Genomic DNA, 16635 nt, shown 5'->3' on the forward strand with positions numbered 1-16635 from the left:
GAGAGAGCAGAGAGGAGCAAGAGAGGAGAAGAACAAAGAAAGGAAGGTCCTTTTATCAGTTTTGGGCCGGGCTATTGCTTATGTATGAGGAGTGAGCTACTTTTAACCTATTACAGATCAGGTTGCTTTTTATGGGTCCAGCCCTGCAGAAACAGGTTTCAACTTCTCTGGACCACTGTGGCCTTGGGGAGAGGGAAACCAGAGATAAGGGCGTGAGGTCATTTTAGGAGCCAAGAAGCACCAGGAGAATGCAGCCTGTGAGGCGGCGTCACAGCACACTTTAACATGATCAGTTCCTTAGCAGTGAATGTGATACATGTGAAGGTTAGAGGTGAGCTGGGGTGGCAGGAGTAGGCAGGAATGCATCTAGTACCTTGCACATCATACTGCAGGTTTTGGGAAGACTATAACTAGCAATCATTATTGTAATTATAATGACAATAGCATGTAACTGGTTCATTTCCATGTCCCAGGCACAACTTTCAGCTCCTTCTATAGTTACAGTGGACCCTTGACTTACAAACTTGATCAGTTCCCGAGGGCTGGCTGTAGCTAAGTCAATACAGCTGAGATCTAGATGTTTACCTGGGTACATGTAGTAGATGACAATTGGCAGCTGAATCTTTCATTGACCTAATTAACCCAAGTTGTTCATAAGTCAGAGCGGTTGTAACTTGAGGGTCTACTCTATCTCACTTATTTTTCTAGCTAGCTCAGGAGCCTCTACGGTGTTACTAGGAATTATCATGTGCCATGTGCTTTCTTCAGCACTTTATATATCTATCAATAACCTGGTTACATTTGCCAGGGATTTAGCTCAGCGGCTCGGTGGCCTGCCTTGCAAGCACAAGGACCTGAGTTCAATCCCCAGTACCAAAAAATAAATAAATAAATAAATAAATAACATGATTACATGTATAATTAGGTCTCTTTTACAGTTCAAGAAACTGAGGCAAGGCAGGGCAATGACTTACAGTCACATAGAAAATAAGTGGTGATTGAGATGACTTTCTTTTCTTCCCAGATACTCACTAGCATTATTATAATAATGTCCTTACACTACAAAGGCACTGCATCTGGGCCACCCAGGGTCTGAGGCTCTGTTACTTGCAGACATCATGGATGTTGGTGCCCATGGCCATCATGCGTGGTGGACATGGCATCGCTTGGCAATCAAGCTAGACCCACAGTATTTAAGAAGAGCTTCTTGTGCTCTTGGACAGTCCTCCCATCAGAAGATGGCCTCTAACTCTAAAGGCTTTAGTGGTGGCTTCTGATGGCTAGAAGTGGCAGAAGAGATGTTGGGTGACTTCCAAGATATCTAAAAGGCAGCTCAGACACCCTTCCTCTTTCTCTTGAGCCTCCAGCCTTGGGAACCCTGATTTGCTTCCTGTCTCTACAAGCTGCCTCTTCTAGGATGTCATATGATTCCAGTGGGTAGTGTTGGCATTCAGCTTTTACTTAGTATATTGTTTTAGAGAGCCATCCACACGGCTGTGTTCGTCAGGCATTTGATCCTTTGTGCATCCGAGTAATTTGGTGATCCATTCGCCACTGGTTTGGCCATGGGGGCTGGAACATAATGAGTGCTCCAGGAGTGGGCATCAAATAGCTGAGAAGGTGAGTGAGGTCGGAGATGGAGATTCCACTCCACATCTGTTAGGACCTGGCTTTGAGGGAATTGGAGGACCAGGTGATGAGGAGGAGAGGTATGACGCTTATCACACCCTCATTCACAGGTGTGCCCACCACTGTGCTGTACTGTGACAGGTGGCTCCTGCCCACCCTGAGCTGAGTGTTCCCCTGAGAGGCTGATCACTCCCCAAGCAGGTAACATCTGGGGGAAAGGAAAGGAAGTAGGTGAGGATGGAGATGCGGACAGCTAAGGGTGGAGATAAGAGGGGCAGGGGAGCGGGCAGTGGGATAGCTAGGATGATTCGCCCTGTGGGAGGCCAAGACCAGAGAATCTCTGCAGCCCGTGGAGGAGAGCAGGGCATCCTAGCAGGGGAATCCCAGTGTGAAGGCCTTGTGGGTACACAGCGGGGTCGGGGATGCCCCCAGTGTGAGTGGGGAGCAGCCGGGTGGGCTGGAGGGTGTAAAGGGCATCAGCCATACCAAGCTGGACTTCTACCAGGCAGAGGACTGGGATCTGTTGCCAGCATGTCAGTTGGAAGGTGATAGAGTTGGGGTCTCTCTGCTTCTCTGTGACAAAAGGACTGAGAATGTGAGTAGGGGACCAGAGGGCGGTGTTCCAAGCACTCCAGCCAGGGACAGCGGGGACCTGAAGGAGCGAGGGCAATGGAAACAATAGATTTTAGACCAACTTAGAGGTGGCCCAGCCAGGATCTGGTGCCTGGTTTGAGGGGGGAGTGTGGACTAAGACTGGCTCCCAGACCGTGGACCTGGAGAGCTGACTAATGGCAGTGCCAGACCCGGGGATGGGAGTAAGGAGAAGATGAGTAAGTAAGTGTGGGAGCTGTGAGTTTAATGTATCTGCAGGGCTCCACACAGAATGTGCAGGAGGCAGTTGGGTGCCTGGGCTGGACACAGACTTAGAAAAATGGCACACAGGGGATGGGTGGCTTGCCTGAAAGTGAGCCAGGAGGGTGGAAGGTGGCCATGCAAGATAGAGACAAACAAGATAGGCAGAGCAAGTACAGCAGAGCAAGACTGCAGGGAACGGCATGGAAAAGCAGAGTGGGGGACCCAGAGATTGTGTCGGGAGCCAGGGGAGTGTGGAAAGCAGGAGCGGGTACTAGAATGTGCTCCATCCAAAGGATGCAAGGACAGCCAGTGCCCGGAACCTGAGAGATGAGCCTCTGGGAGGGGTGGTGGGGGTAGAGAGTTCAGGACACAGCTCTTCTTTGCAGTGTGGTTGCTTGCCAACGAGGGTGAGAGGTGCAGGCCCCATGGAGACTTCAGATGGGGAGGCTGGGTGGCAAGGCTGTCAGTAGAGGGGCACATCCCAGGGATCTGCTGCTTGCTGTGGGCCAATCCCCAAAAGAGGGCCTTGGGACAGCCGCTGTTTATCACCTCTCCTGGGCTCAGCTGTCGTTTCTGGCCCATGTGGCTCCGTGGGTTGAGCAGAGCCTGGAGACAGCATGCTCACATGGCAGGGGCTGATGTGAGCCATGGCTCGGAGCTTAGCTGAGGCTGACACTCGAGTGTCCTGTCCCTCCGCCACGGTCGGGTCTCCTCTCTCCTGACCACTGGGCTTCTTGCAAATGTTGCAGATGCTCCAAAGGAGAAGCTGCAGCTCTCATAAGCCCCGATTGGAAGTCACAGTGCCAGTGCCGTCACATTCTATGGGTCATCGCAGGTCACAGGCCACCCCAGATTCAAGGGTGAGCATGAGACTGGACCCCAAATCTCGGAACGGAGGAGCTGCAAAGCAGTGAACGGTCTTTAATATGACACGGGGGGAAAATGAGCCTCCGAGAACATTACCGAGGGAGCCACCAAGATCACTGCCCAGACTGGGCATGGGGCACGGGTACTGGCCATGGCCAAAGAGAGAAGAGGTTTGGAATGAGGCCCCAGGAGGAGAGAGTTAGCTTGGTGTTGTTATCAAGAGGGTGTGAGCAGCTCAAGTAATCACAAAGGTCTCCTTGGTAGACACTGTTTGGAAGTTAGGCCTCTTTGTAGGTTGGTAGTGGGAGACAGCAGCTAATAGCAGCATTTTATTGAGTGCTAATATGTGGCCTTAATCACTTCTGCCAAGGGCCCTAGGTGTTGTGATCCTCCTTTTACAGGTGAAACAACCAAGGCTCAGTGAGTCTCTCTCTGTCTCTGTCTCTCCCCTGTGCTCCCCCGCCTCTCTGCCGTGTTCTCTCTCCATCTCTTCCCCTCTCTCTCCCTCCCTCCCCTGGAAGAATGTCTGGGCTGATTGTCTGCAGGAAAAAGCTATTTGCTCTCTCCCGCCTGAGGAGCAGAACCATGTCACAAAAGCTCCTGAGAGGAGGGACACCATAATGGATGAGAATTTCACCACCCTCCTCCCCCAGGAAAGTGGAGTCAGGGTGTGGGGGCAGCCCGAAGGGGTCCTGAAGTAGAACAGAACTGGGGACTGTGAGGTACAAGCCCCTCAGCACAGAGGCGAGGGGGAGGCAAGAGATAACTATGGACTGGTGACCACCATTCCCACCACCCTAATCATGCTCTTGTGATATTAATAAAAATAATTTATGTCATGTGACTGCTTTTTAACTAGCTGCTTTCAAGACTTAAGACCGGGATTATAAAAGGCATGCATTTATAAATTATTAGCACAGAGCTCATAAGCACATATACTTTGGGGAACACTTTGGTAGCACTTTAAATTAATTTATTGTCATTCATTCCAGCTGTCTGTGATGTAAACCTTCAGCTATAAATTTGGACCATCATCTGACACACCATTAACTAAGGTGCTGCCCGAGCCAGGGAACATAATAAAGCATTCGAAAACAATTTCTGTAGGGACAAATGTCTCCCCTCTCTTCCTTCTTCTTTGGCTTCTTCCCTCTTCTCCTCTCTCTCTCTCTCTTCTGCCTCCTTCTCCCCACCCCTCTCCTCTCCTCTCCTCCCAATGAGAAACAGAATGGAGAGAAAGCAGATGCTTTTGAGGTGACTCTCCCTAGAGCTCAAGGGACTCCATCCCATTGCACTGACAGGCATCAGAGGTTCAGAGAGGGCCTGGGTTTGTCTGAGGCCACACAGCCAGCAGAAATCATGGTGCCCATCCTCCTCAGATACCTCACTGGCAGGTGGACCGAGTCTATGCTGTAGGAACTTTGGCCTGGACACGAGGGGACCCCAGAACTCAAGGGGAAACTTAGAGCAAGGCAAGAGATTTGAAAGCAGTTTCCGGAGGTGCAGTCAGAACTGGATTCTGAGGAATGCTGGGCAAATGGAAGGGAAGACTACAGAGGAGCTCATTCCGTGACCAAAGCCTTTAAAGAGCAGAAAGGCAAAGAATGACTGGTTTGGAGGATTCCAGGGGACAGAGCACATGCACTGGAAATCAACCCGGGGAGGGGGATAATTTAGAGACCCACAAGACTGGATTTGGTAATGGTGAACTTGGAATGACTTAGAGTTAGTTCTCCATCCCTGGCGGGCCTTGGGAGAGTGGATGGTGTACTGGGTTTCTATAGCCACTGAAACAAAGGACTACAAGAAGTGGCACCTGAAAAGACATGGGTTTGCATTGAAGTAAGAACTGCAAAGTGGGTCTCAGGAGGTTAAATTCAAAGTATCTGTTGGACTCCTTTCTTTCTGAGGCTGTAAGAGAAAATCGGTTTCTTTGTTTTTTTCCAGGGTCTGAAGACCACCACATTCCTTGACTCAATGTTCCTTTTCTGTTCTTCAAAGCCAGCAATGTGAGGACAAGTCTCTTCCCTGCTGCCCATCTCTTGCATACCCTGGGATGACGTTGGGCCCTCATACAGGATACTCTTTCTATGTCAAGGCCAGCAGGCCCTCAGCCTTAATTCCATCTGCAGTCTCAATTCTCCTTTCCCTGTAACCTAGCGCATCCTAGGTGTCCCTCTCCGGGGGCCATTATTCTGTCTACCACAAACAAGGAGTAAGGGCCACCAAGGTCTCCGTCATAGAGAGAATTTGTCTAATCCAAACCAGAGGACATTTTGATACTTCTCTGAAGCAAGAGAGTGTGCCAGGAAGAAGGAGGAAGAGCAAAAAGAGAAAGGCTCGGATTCTAGCCTGTGTGGACCAGTTCTGCAACCAGCGTCATGTTGGCTTGTTCTGGCCTCTGTTTCTCCACTGGTAAAATGAGGTCTGCTGCCCGCTTTGGCCCTGACTTAACTACTTCTCCATATATTACCAGTCTGGGGCGGTGTAGCAGCTGCTTAGCATGCTTGAGGGCTGGTCTTCCATCCCTGGCATAAAAAAAAAAAATCCAAACGATCAGTCTAGTGTAGGCCCAGCTGAAGGAGGCTGCAGGGGATGCCACGTGGGGTCAAACCAAGATGGTGGGGAAGTTCCGGGAGTGCTGCCTGGTAGATGGGCGCAGCACTGTTCCCCAAAGGCCAGCAGGCCATCTCTGCTTTATGATGGGCAAAGGGGGAGACTTCATTCTGGGAGCTGTGGCTACATGGCTGTGGCCAAGGGAATGTGCTCCCCCACCCCGAGACAGGAACAAAGGCCCCACCTCCCATTTAGCCTCTTTGCCTTGGGCCCTGGAAGCCCTAGCCTTCCTGAAAGGAGCCCTGGAGAAGCTGTGGGTTCTCTACTGGCATCCTCTTCTACTATCCTAAAGGCCAGGACTGAGCTTGTCTGAAGCTCCATCTGTGCTCTTGCCTGGTTTCTCTGAGGTCTTAGGGACAAGATGATTAGCTCAGCTTTTGACAGTTAGGTGACACTCACTCCAACTGTACATCAGCACAGTGTCCAGCACACAACCAAAAATCTTTGGGGGGGGGGACTTCCTGCCGGTGCCGTTCCTGGATGACCCTGTCTGTCCATTCCCTCCTCCCTCCCCTCCTGGCAGCCTCCAGTAGCTCTGGCCCCAAATAACGGCAGGTCTGAGCTGTGGCCTCTCCTCTGGGATTGGGCCTGTGAGGTTGTGGTTACTGTCTCCACATTTGTCTTGCTGGTCTGGAGGGGGTCCTTGAAGGCCACCAAGCCTGTGGTGTCCCTGAGGCAGGCCTTGTGTCTCTCAGCCTCTGGGGCTCCAGGAGCCCCCCAGCTGGCTCCCTAGTAGGTGCTGGGTCATGTGCTGGAATGAGTGGGCATGGGAAGGGGGGGCACTCCGCTGGGTTAATTTGTTCCTCCACCCATGCCCTCTGGGGGCTCACAGTGGGACTTCCGCCTGACACGGGTTGCCCTGGCAGTATGGGGACCACGGGCATCAGATGGAGGGGTGAGGGCTGGAACAGGGGCATCTGTGGTCTTTGGCTTCAGAGCTCAGCCTTGGAATCTGCGGTGCCCCCTCTGGCTGGTACTTGCGTCTCCTCTTATCTGCAGCCAGACCTTGAAGAGCCAAGGACCAGTTCTATTAATCAATTATCTGCTGCTGTGCAGAGAGCAGGGCTGCCTGGCCAGATAAAGTCCTAGGGGAGGGCAGGGAGCAGGAGAAGGGGTTCGGGAGTGGAATCTGACCCTCACCCGGAGGGGGTACCTGTGCCGTGCTTACACTCCAGTGTGCACATCTCTGGCACACACATCCCCTCTCCCTTGCACACTCCCTTCTACCCTTGGCCTCTCATGCATCTGGATCCCTGTGGCAGCCCAGGCTCTGCACACAGCTTCCCGGGACCCACACAGTCACGCACCTCTCTAGCTCCTGCCCACCTGCCTGTGTGACCTGGCCCACGCCCTGACAGTCACACATCCTTCCACACCCTCTGCACAGCCTCGCCAGCACCCACTGAGAGCTTCCTTCATGTTCCCCAGGGCGGGAGCGGTGCCTGTGTGGATGGCCAGATGAGGTTTCTGAGGACAGATGTACCATTGTCTGTACCAGGTTGGATTGGTCTGAATTTTTGGCATGCAATCGGGATGTCTGGGTTGCAGCCAGACGCCTAAATTCCCTGGCCATATCGGACCCTGGATGAGTCCCTTTCCTGACTCAGGCCTCAGCTTCCTCATCCTCGAGATGGGAATAGTGCCAGCCCTAGGGGATGTTTGCAGGAGTCAGTGCGATGTCAGCAGGGACACAGAGAGGGTCGTTTGTATTCTTATTGCTCCGCTTGCTGTTGTCATTGATGGGTAAGGGGTCCTTTGGGATGTGGGAAGCTCGTGACCAGGCAGCCCCTGCTGGGTCCTGGTAATGTCCAGCATTTGGTGGCCCCCACTTGTACCCCATATCATTGGAACCCAGGCTGCTGTGTGACAAGCTGCCCTTGCAGGGAGCACCGTGGAGACCTCAGCTGCCCACAGGGCCTGGCAACTTCTGTCATCCATACCTGGGGTGCCCTACTCAGGGTTTGGGGACTTGGGGTGCAAGGTCCAGGACTGCTCCCCACAAGATTATCTACTGAGTAAAGGGGTGGGCAGCATGAGGGTGACCCTGCCACAGGCGGGGGGCCAAGCGAACTTGGCCGGTGGATCTGCAAGCAGCATGGGGGTAGGACCGTGGGACCAAAGTGGGAGACAGTGTGGGAGCTTATACTTGGTATGCATGTGTCAGTGACTCCACCAGGAGTGTGGCTGTGGAGTGTCCTGGGGGATATGGCAGTGTTGGAGGGGACTGGTGTGTGTGTGTGTGTGTATGTGTGTGTGTTTGAACGTGAGCATGGAGGCTGCTGGATGAGCCTTCTCTGGTGCCTAGGAATGTGAGTGAGCTTCCAGACCATTGTGTGTCCATCAGTGTGTATTTGGACTGTGTGTGCATGCACGTGTATCTGTTCTGCATGCATCAGGTCTGCCTGTGGGGTGGGGTGTAGCGTGTCTGTGTGTTTGCATCACGTGGTGTGCGTGTGTGCGGGTGTGTGTGTTACTTGTAGCAGGTCTGTCCCTGATAGCTGGGGTGCAGGCCTTGCTGCGGGGTGTGAGTGTGAGTGCAGTGTGGGGTGTGTGTGCAGGGGCAGAGAGCGTTGTGCGGAGGGTGCTGGGCAGCTGGGTGCTTCTCCCTCCCTGTTCACGGTGGCTGTTCTGACAGCCGGGTGGAGAGGAAAGCTAGTCAGGGAGATCAGTCAGAGACAAATCGATTCCCTTTAGAGGTGAGAAAAAGCAGATGCTGCGGCTGCTGGTGGCCTGTTAGGCTCTCAGCCACATCCCTCCTTCCTCCCCCTCCTCTGGCAGCCAGCGCCCCGCCTTTGTTAGGGGCCCTGCTGCCGCCTGCTGCCTCCAGCCTCCCCGAAGCAGAGCCCGCCTACAGGGGCACCATGCTGGGTGCTTGGGCGTGTGCACCCTTCTGTGCATGGCTGGGAGGTATAGACCTTGTCCTGGACCGCAGGAAATGGCAGGTCCCGTCAGTAATTTCAGAGGCAGCTGCTCATAGACTTGGCTGGGGACTCCGAGGGAGCTGGACCAGGGAGACAAGCAAGAGGAGCTGTCCTGGGGCAGCGCTGGCCCCACAGACTGGCCTCTTCCTGAAGCCTGGGGAGAGCATCTGTTCCCAAACCCAGTTCTGCCAATCGAGAACAGATGAGCCAGGCTGGAGTGGGAGCCAAGGGCCAGCCTGTGGCCTCACCCTAGTGGGCATCAGGGGCCTTCTTACCTTAGCTGCTCACAGCTTCCATTACGGGAGGTGACCCCTGAGCAGCCAGATCACCCCTATTCCAGGCCTGCCTCTCTGCACCCCCTTTCCTACTGGGGAAGCAGCAGCCAAAGTAGATCAGGGACCAGGGCTTGGCGTGGTGCACAGGTGGAGGCTGTCCTGTGGGTGGGGAGGGCTCCCCTCTCTGCGTCCCCAGGCTCTTATTGGAACCATCATGTCACCCGCTCAGCAGTCACCGAGCTCTAGTTAGGGGCCAGGCCTTGAACTGGGCAGGGAGCCCCGCACCTGCTGGGTGACCAGCAGGGACTGGGAGAGAGCATGGGAGGAGCCTGCAGCAGACCTGGCCCCTTCCCCATCTAGTAGTGCCCCCTCCTTTCTGCCTGCCCCCTGGCTCCTCCCAGGAGCTGTCCCTGAGCTCTGAGATGGCCACCTCCTCTTCTCCATGCCCCACCCTGTCTAGACCTGTGATTCTGCAAGGACCGATACTTCCTCTTTCTTCCTTTTCATCATGCCCGCCATGGATGCCCTTCTCCCTGAGTGTGAAGGGCCACAGGTTGGAGCTGCTCTGTGGAAATGGCCTTTCCCGGGCTGGGTTTCTGTGATGTCCTCAGCAACCGAGACTCCTTCCTCCACCCTCCCTCTGCCCCCGAAGGTCCTTGACATTCTGCTCTCACTCTTGGTTTCAGGCACTTTCTGAGACGCCGTCTCTTGCCTGAGCCGGTCACATTGCACATCTAGAATGTGCTCTGAGAGACCTGTGCTCCCAGCCCTGGCTGTGTGTCCTGATGCAGACACTAAGCCTCTCTGGGCCTTGTTTCCTCTTCTGCTCAAGAGCTTCGGATCAGGCCTTGCTCAACCCGAAGGAACTCAGAGCAGGCAGTGGGCAAGGGGGCTGAGGGGCACTGCAGCTGTGTTTGGGTTCCTGGTAGTCGGGGCTGGCTCACAGAACCTTTCCAATCTCCATCCCTAGCCTGATTTCCCAGGGTCCGGCCAGATGGGAGAGGCCAAGAATCAATCTATAAACATCGATTGAACCTCTTTTGAGCCAAGCCCCGTTGTGGGCAGACAGCACTTGGCCTCGCGCCTGGCCTGTGGGATTTGTTCATAGCAGTGACTGCTGGGAGAAGGAACAGAGGGCTGCATGTGTGGGTGTGGGTGTTGCTGCACATCCCCTCCCCCCAGGGGGCTGCCAGTCTCACTGGGACCCACTGGGTGGGACAGAAGAGCAGGCTGGGACTCCAGCTCTGCTTCTGACCTGCTCCTGGCCGGCCTTCCTGTTTACCCTCAATAAAATCGAGTGCTGGAGCTCTGTGACCTTGAAGACCATTTCCTGCTGTGATATTAATACCACCACTAAGAATAACAGTAGCAGTCGAGGCAGAAGCAAGCATCCTAATATTAGCTGCACCTGTCGAGGGCTGGAACAGGCCAGGCCCTTCCCCTTGTGATGATGTCAGGTCTCCGAGGCCCTCCCTGGCCTGAACTGCATAACTGCAAGGGAACCAGTGCTAAGCTGCTTGTCTGGGGTCCCACAGCCAGGGCAGCAGGCAAGGCTGTCTTTGGCTGGGCTCTGACAATGGCAAGGAACAGAGATGCTCAGCTGATCTTGGGGCTTGAGGGGAGAGGAAGTGTCCACTGTGGGGCCTTGGGTCAGCCACACCAATGGGTTGCAGGCAGAGTGGGATCTGGCCTGGGACTTCCGGGAACCCAAGAGCACCCGGGCATCAGCACGAAGTCCCTGGAGCTGCAGTTCAGCATTGCATGGGCCTTGGTCTCCTCTGCCCCTGTTCCACAGCAACTCCTGCACTCCTGCCTTCTTCTGGTGTGTCTGGCTGGACCTCAGTTCCCACTCCTCATAGATGCGGCTGTCCCGAGTCCCAACTGGCTGTGGTTTTCCTCCAGGCCTCCTTGCTGGCTATCTTCCTCAGCTGCTGGCCCAGGTCAACCTCCCACCCGACCAGTTCCCATGGTGCCCTCCCTCTGGACTGGCTGCCTGCTGGGGCAGTCTCCACCCCCTGTCCAATCAGCTGTGATGGGCGGGGCACTTCCCCCAATCAGCTGTTCCTCAACCTGGCCTCTGGATGCTTTTCCTCTCTTGAGGACTTTGCTCTTCAGGAGGCTGAGGCAGAAGGTTCCCAAGTTCAAGGCCAGCCCGGGTAACTTAGCAAGACTCTATCTCAAAAAAATACATACGATCATATGCCTCAGTTGACAAACATCTCCGAGCTCGAACTTTCTGCTAGTTGAGCAGCAAAGTTTGAAAAAACTCTGCTCAGTGTCCCTAACTTTGCTGAAAGTCGAACTGAAAATACAACTTGGGAAAAAAACCTGTACTACGGAGAATGAGTTGTGTGTTGCATCTCAGCCATAGAAACAAAGTGGTGACGCTTCAGTCTAAGTGCCACTCTTGCACCAACAACACACAGTGCTTGTGTTAGTGTGTTAAAACACTCATCTTTTTTTATGCTTTGTGTAAAATATAACTCTGGATGCAAAAAAAAAAAAAACAAAAAACATGATACCAGCAGTAAAGCTAGGAGGACAACTGTGAGAAACACAATAGAATTAAAGAAAGAAATCACTGCAAACTTTGTTAAAAGTCCCAGAAAAATGAATGTATGTGTAATCCCGAGGCCTCAGAACCAGTTATTTGGTTTTCCATTATTTCTTATGGGAAAAATATGTTCAGTTCTCAAACCTTTCAGTGTTCCAATACAAATTTGGAACACATGGAGCTCGACACTGAGATGTCACTGTGTGTAAAAAGGCCTGGGTGCATAGCTCAGTGCTCTCTTGGTTCAAACCCCAGCACTGCAAAAGCAAAATACAACACCCCCCAGAGCAAATGAACCCCCCAAAAAACCGAGAACCAAAACTTAGGGGGGACCCTAAAGAGCTTTGATTTATGTGGCTTTATCTCTCTGTATTTATATTAGACATTGAAATGGAAAAATTGTACATTTATTAATTTAAAAATAGCGAGGATATGCCACCCCATATTAACATAGGTAATTCGGTTTTCATAAAAAACAGCTTTTCTAAAGTGAAGGTGCTTAGGCAGAAAGGCAGCATCAGTGGGGTCTGCAGAGATTCACTGAGGTGGAGGCTGCTGGGCTTGGGAAGCCGACTCTGCATTCGCGCTCCCTCGCGTGGGGCCGTCGCTAGAGTGTCCCCTTGTGCGCTTGCGCAGGGAAGGAAGGGTGTAAAAGGTGAATGCACCTCCTAACTTCCCAGGCCCCCGAGAGAATCAGTGTCTCTGCGGGGCCTCTCCGCCGCTCCACGACCCTCCTCTGCCAGCCAGGCTTGAGGCTGCCGTGGGACCCATCAGTGGCAGCTGAGGCTGGGAGCAGCTTACGGAAGGTGAAGGGAGCCACGAAAGCTGCATATATTTGGGGAGGCAGAATGGAGAGGGGAATTTTTCCAGGCAGTTGGAAGTGACGGGGCACATCTTCAAAGTGGGAAGCTGAGGCACCATGCCAAGGCTGGCTGAGGCCTTTAGGGCCCTGTGTACTGCCAAGGTTGAGGTCCCATCCTGCATAGCTCAAAATAAAGTTGATTTTCCATCGTGACACCAAGCTTCCCATGTGTTAATTAAAATAGTGTCCTTGTAGTTCCTGGATAAGTGCACAGAGCTAACCTGTTCCTTTCTTGGAGCTGAGCTGTGTTGGTGCCTAGGCTCTCGTGGGCACCGGGGGGATGGTGAGCAGACCTTGGGGATGGGGCAGGAGCAGGGCTGCCAGCACCACTGAAGCACCGGCGATCACCGTGTACACTGCAGAGAGAGGCTGAGCAGCCTGGCCTGGGATTGCCTCTCCCTGGCCTGGCCTGACCCCATCTGGGCAGAGGGTGGGGAGGATTGTCCTCCTCATGATGCCTCTTTTCTGTCCATGTCCTTGCATGGTCTTGGAGGGAGCTGGGGGCACTCAGGAGGGAACAAGCCCCAGCCCAGCAGAGAGCTGGGAGGATGGGGGCTTGGCTAGGATGGAGGTCTCAGCCCAGGGTGTATGATGGTCTGTGCAACCACTGGCTAGCTGGATCCCTGAATTCAGCTCTTCCACTTTGTGCTTCAGTTTCCTCAATTGTAAGGCAGGGGTGATGGATTCCAGCCCCTGTGGTATGGTTGTAAAAGCAAAATGAGAAGAGCATCAGTCACCAGGGGACACATGGACCAACCCTGTGAAAGCCAGACTCAGCTGGACTTCCCGTTCCCTGTTGCGGATCAGGTCCTGGTTTGCAGGGATTGTGCAACAAATACATTGGATGAAAGAATGAAATACTGAAGACGAGATCAGTGGCTCTGGTGATGTCAGTCCCTTCTTTAGGCAAGGCCTGGTCCAACTACCTCGTTCTATAGGTTGGAAAACAGTAGAACAGAAAGGGGAGGCATATGTTTAAGGCCATACAGCAAGTTAGTACCTGAGCTGAATCCTAAACCCATGGAATGACAGTGAGGACCACCCAGTGGGTGTCCCAGGAGGGATTGGGTCTCCTCTGTGTGTCCATGAGTGTGTGAACGTGTGTGTGTGTGTGTATGCATGTGCACCTGGGAAGCCAGGGGACTGTCTTCTTCCCAGGGCTTCTCCTTCCTGAAAGCCTGCAAACCCTGTAGTGAGTGGGACCTGGTCCTACTTACTGGGATTACCATGCCACCTGAATTCCCGCAGGGAGGTGGTATCTTCCTGACCAAAGCTCTGTCTATCTGCGAAGTCACTGTGGTTTCACGGGGACTTTTACAAGAGCTCAGGCTGGAGATGGACAGCAGAAGATTGCAGAGATGGCAACAGGACTGATGTCCAGGTCAGGAGAGTCACTTTTTCCTCCTCCTGATGACCTTTTCTAGGACAGGCTTCCCCACCTCGACTGTGGGTTTGTTTGGCAAAGGCTCTTGGAAGCCAGCCGTTCTGCTTTCCTCCAGGAATGACTCAAGTGTGTCTTGCAGAGTAGCAGCTACAACTGCAACTGGAAGCTGGTTAGAAATGCAGAGTCTCAGGGCCTCCCCCCACCCTGACCAAGCTCTGAGTCACAGTCTCTGCAGTCTGTGTTTTACAAGCCCTCTGCTACTGCTTATGAAAGTTTAAGCATCACTACTCCACTCTGTTTCCTGACGAATTTGGTATTCAGTAGGGCCAGTATTAAAAGGGGTTGGGTGTTTCCTGATGATAGTTAAAAACCTATTAAACCTTCACTTGTTCACCCATCACCCACCCATCCATTCACCTATCTCCTCACTCACCATCTATCCACCTACTCATTCACCCATCCATCTGTTCGCCTATCCATCTACCTATGCACTATTTATCCATACATCTGTTCATGCAGTCATTCACCTATCCATCCACCCATCTGTTCATCCATCCATCTACTCATCCATCCATCCACCCACCTATCTCTGTACCCATTCATTCATCTATCCATCTATCCATCTATCCATCCATCCATCCACTCACCCATCATCTATCTATCTATCTATCTATCTATCTATCTATCTATCTATCTCTATTTTTCCACCCATCCATCTCCATCCATCCATCCATCCAGTAGATAAGGAGTTGTACCTAGAAACTGACAGCAGAAAGCTCGGGACTCCTGGTCTGTCCAGCTTACCATAAGGTGCCACCAGGTGGGTGAAATAACTTGCCTGCTTAACTGCCCAGGTAGCAGTGGTTCTTCAAGCCAGTCAATTCACGAATAGGAGCTCGTCAATGGTCACCAAAGCTTAAGAAGCCACTCTAGTGCAGTGTCTAAGGAGGCAGAAGAGGAATCAGCACGTACCTGACATGGGTTATGGCCAGATGTTTTCATCCTCCAAAACTTTCTTTATATTGGGTATTTTAAAGATGGGAAAACTGAGGCTCAAAGAAACCAAGGCTGCAGAGCCTGCAAAGACCGCAGAGCCAAGATTGTAGAGCCAGTTCCTCCCCATCCCAGAGGCTGCACATTTTCTTCCATTTTGTGCTGCCTTCTTAGAGGCTTGGGAATTGACAGCTAAGGTGAAAGGGCAGGCAGATTTGGGAAGGACTTTGATGCCTTGCACTGCTACAGATGAGCAGGCTGCCTGTGAGTTGGTGATCTTCTTGTCATGGGAGCCGTGCAAGCAGAGACCATGGTCTCATGGAGTGCAGATGGGGAGGATTGAGGCCAGGTGGCTTGGAGGGGCTCCTGCCCTTGGAGCTGGGCCTGCTCGGGCCTGCTCCTGGATTCTCGCCCTGTGGAGGATGGAGGCTCTGCAGCCAGCTGCTCGTTATCTGTGGATGCTCTGAGGGGACTCTGCCAGCTCCCAAGCAGGAAATGTGACCAGAAAGCTGTAATTAGAGCCGGGAGCCACAGGCCTGAGTAGTGCTTGCTGGAGCTTCAAGTGCAGACATGCCACATGGTGGGACCCGGAGAGAACCCGGTGATTCAGGCTCTCAGATCCGCCCGTATGTGGCACCCTGCCCCACCCTGCTCTGTCTCTGGAAGGAAATTGGGAGCCTGCTGGTGTTTGGGCTTTACTGGCATTTTCTCCTTGCTTCCTCTCCGGAATGGAGCCCAAGGTTCCCAGGTACCACACATCCACCGAGGCCATCCTGTCAAGCAGAGACAGGACCCTAGGCGGCCTGGGGGAGCCCCTGGTCCAACTTTACATCATCCAGGGGAGGACACCAGAGCCAGAGGTGGGCACAGAGCCAGAAGTAAAAGCAGCAGAGATCTGGCTGGCCCTTGGTAGACGTGGGTCTGCCTAACTGACTGTGACTTTTCTTAGCCTTTTCTGAATGTCCCGTAGAAGGATGGGTCCTGTCTATGTGCCCCTACCAGCCTGCTGGGCAGCCCATGGCATTTGGGATGGTTTTAAAACATAGCCATAAATTCTTTGACACTCTTCCCACGGAGAGATTGGGTCTCAGTCTCGTCCCTTTGCATCAGAGCAGACTGGTGACTTCTTCACTTGACAGAGTGTTGCGGAAGAGACCTAAAGTCAATAAAGACTTCTGCGTTATCTGCTGGAATGCTGAGGGTTGCTCTCCTGAGGCCACCATGCTGGGAGGAAGCCCAGCACACAGAGAGATCACGGCAGGCGCTGTGGTCCGCGGTCCCAGTGGGTCACCGAGCCTCCCCAGCTGTTCACGTTTCCCCAGCTGGTGCTCTAGAAGTCATGAAGTACAGTCACATGGCTACCATGCTCTGTCCCCACACTGACCTGTAAGATCTGGATGCACAGTGAAAATGTTTGGTGCTGCTGAGAAGGTGATTTATGATATAGCAATGGATGATCAAGACCAAGGTCCATTTGTGGATTCCCCGAGATCCCAAGGTCTAAGTACAGCAAAGGCAGCTGGAAAGAAACATGGGTGATCTCAAGTTTCCCTTCTCACCATCTTTATCCCCTCCCTGGAGCCTGACTGGGCTCACATGCCCAGTGCAAATCATTGCTTGTAGGACAGGCAGTGAGATAAAAAAAAAAAAAATTTTTTTTTTTTTTTTTTTGTTTTTTT

The 16635-nt window shown here is 52.9% G+C and overlaps 1 long non-coding RNA gene across 1 annotated transcript; it reads left to right on the forward strand.

Moving 5' to 3' along the window:
- Positions 1–1475: 1475 nt before the first annotated feature.
- On the forward strand, positions 1476–12851 carry LOC104857714. The gene is made up of 3 exons (XR_778934.2): positions 1476–1620; positions 1740–1830; positions 5299–12851. It is a non-coding gene; the product is annotated as an uncharacterized LOC104857714 (long non-coding RNA).
- Positions 12852–16635: the final 3784 nt, after the last annotated feature.

Source organism: Fukomys damarensis, unplaced genomic scaffold, assembly GCF_012274545.1.
Source record: "Fukomys damarensis isolate Sample0158 unplaced genomic scaffold, DMR_v1.0_HiC HiC_scaffold_20, whole genome shotgun sequence".
Lineage (NCBI taxonomy): Eukaryota > Metazoa > Chordata > Mammalia > Rodentia > Bathyergidae > Fukomys > Fukomys damarensis.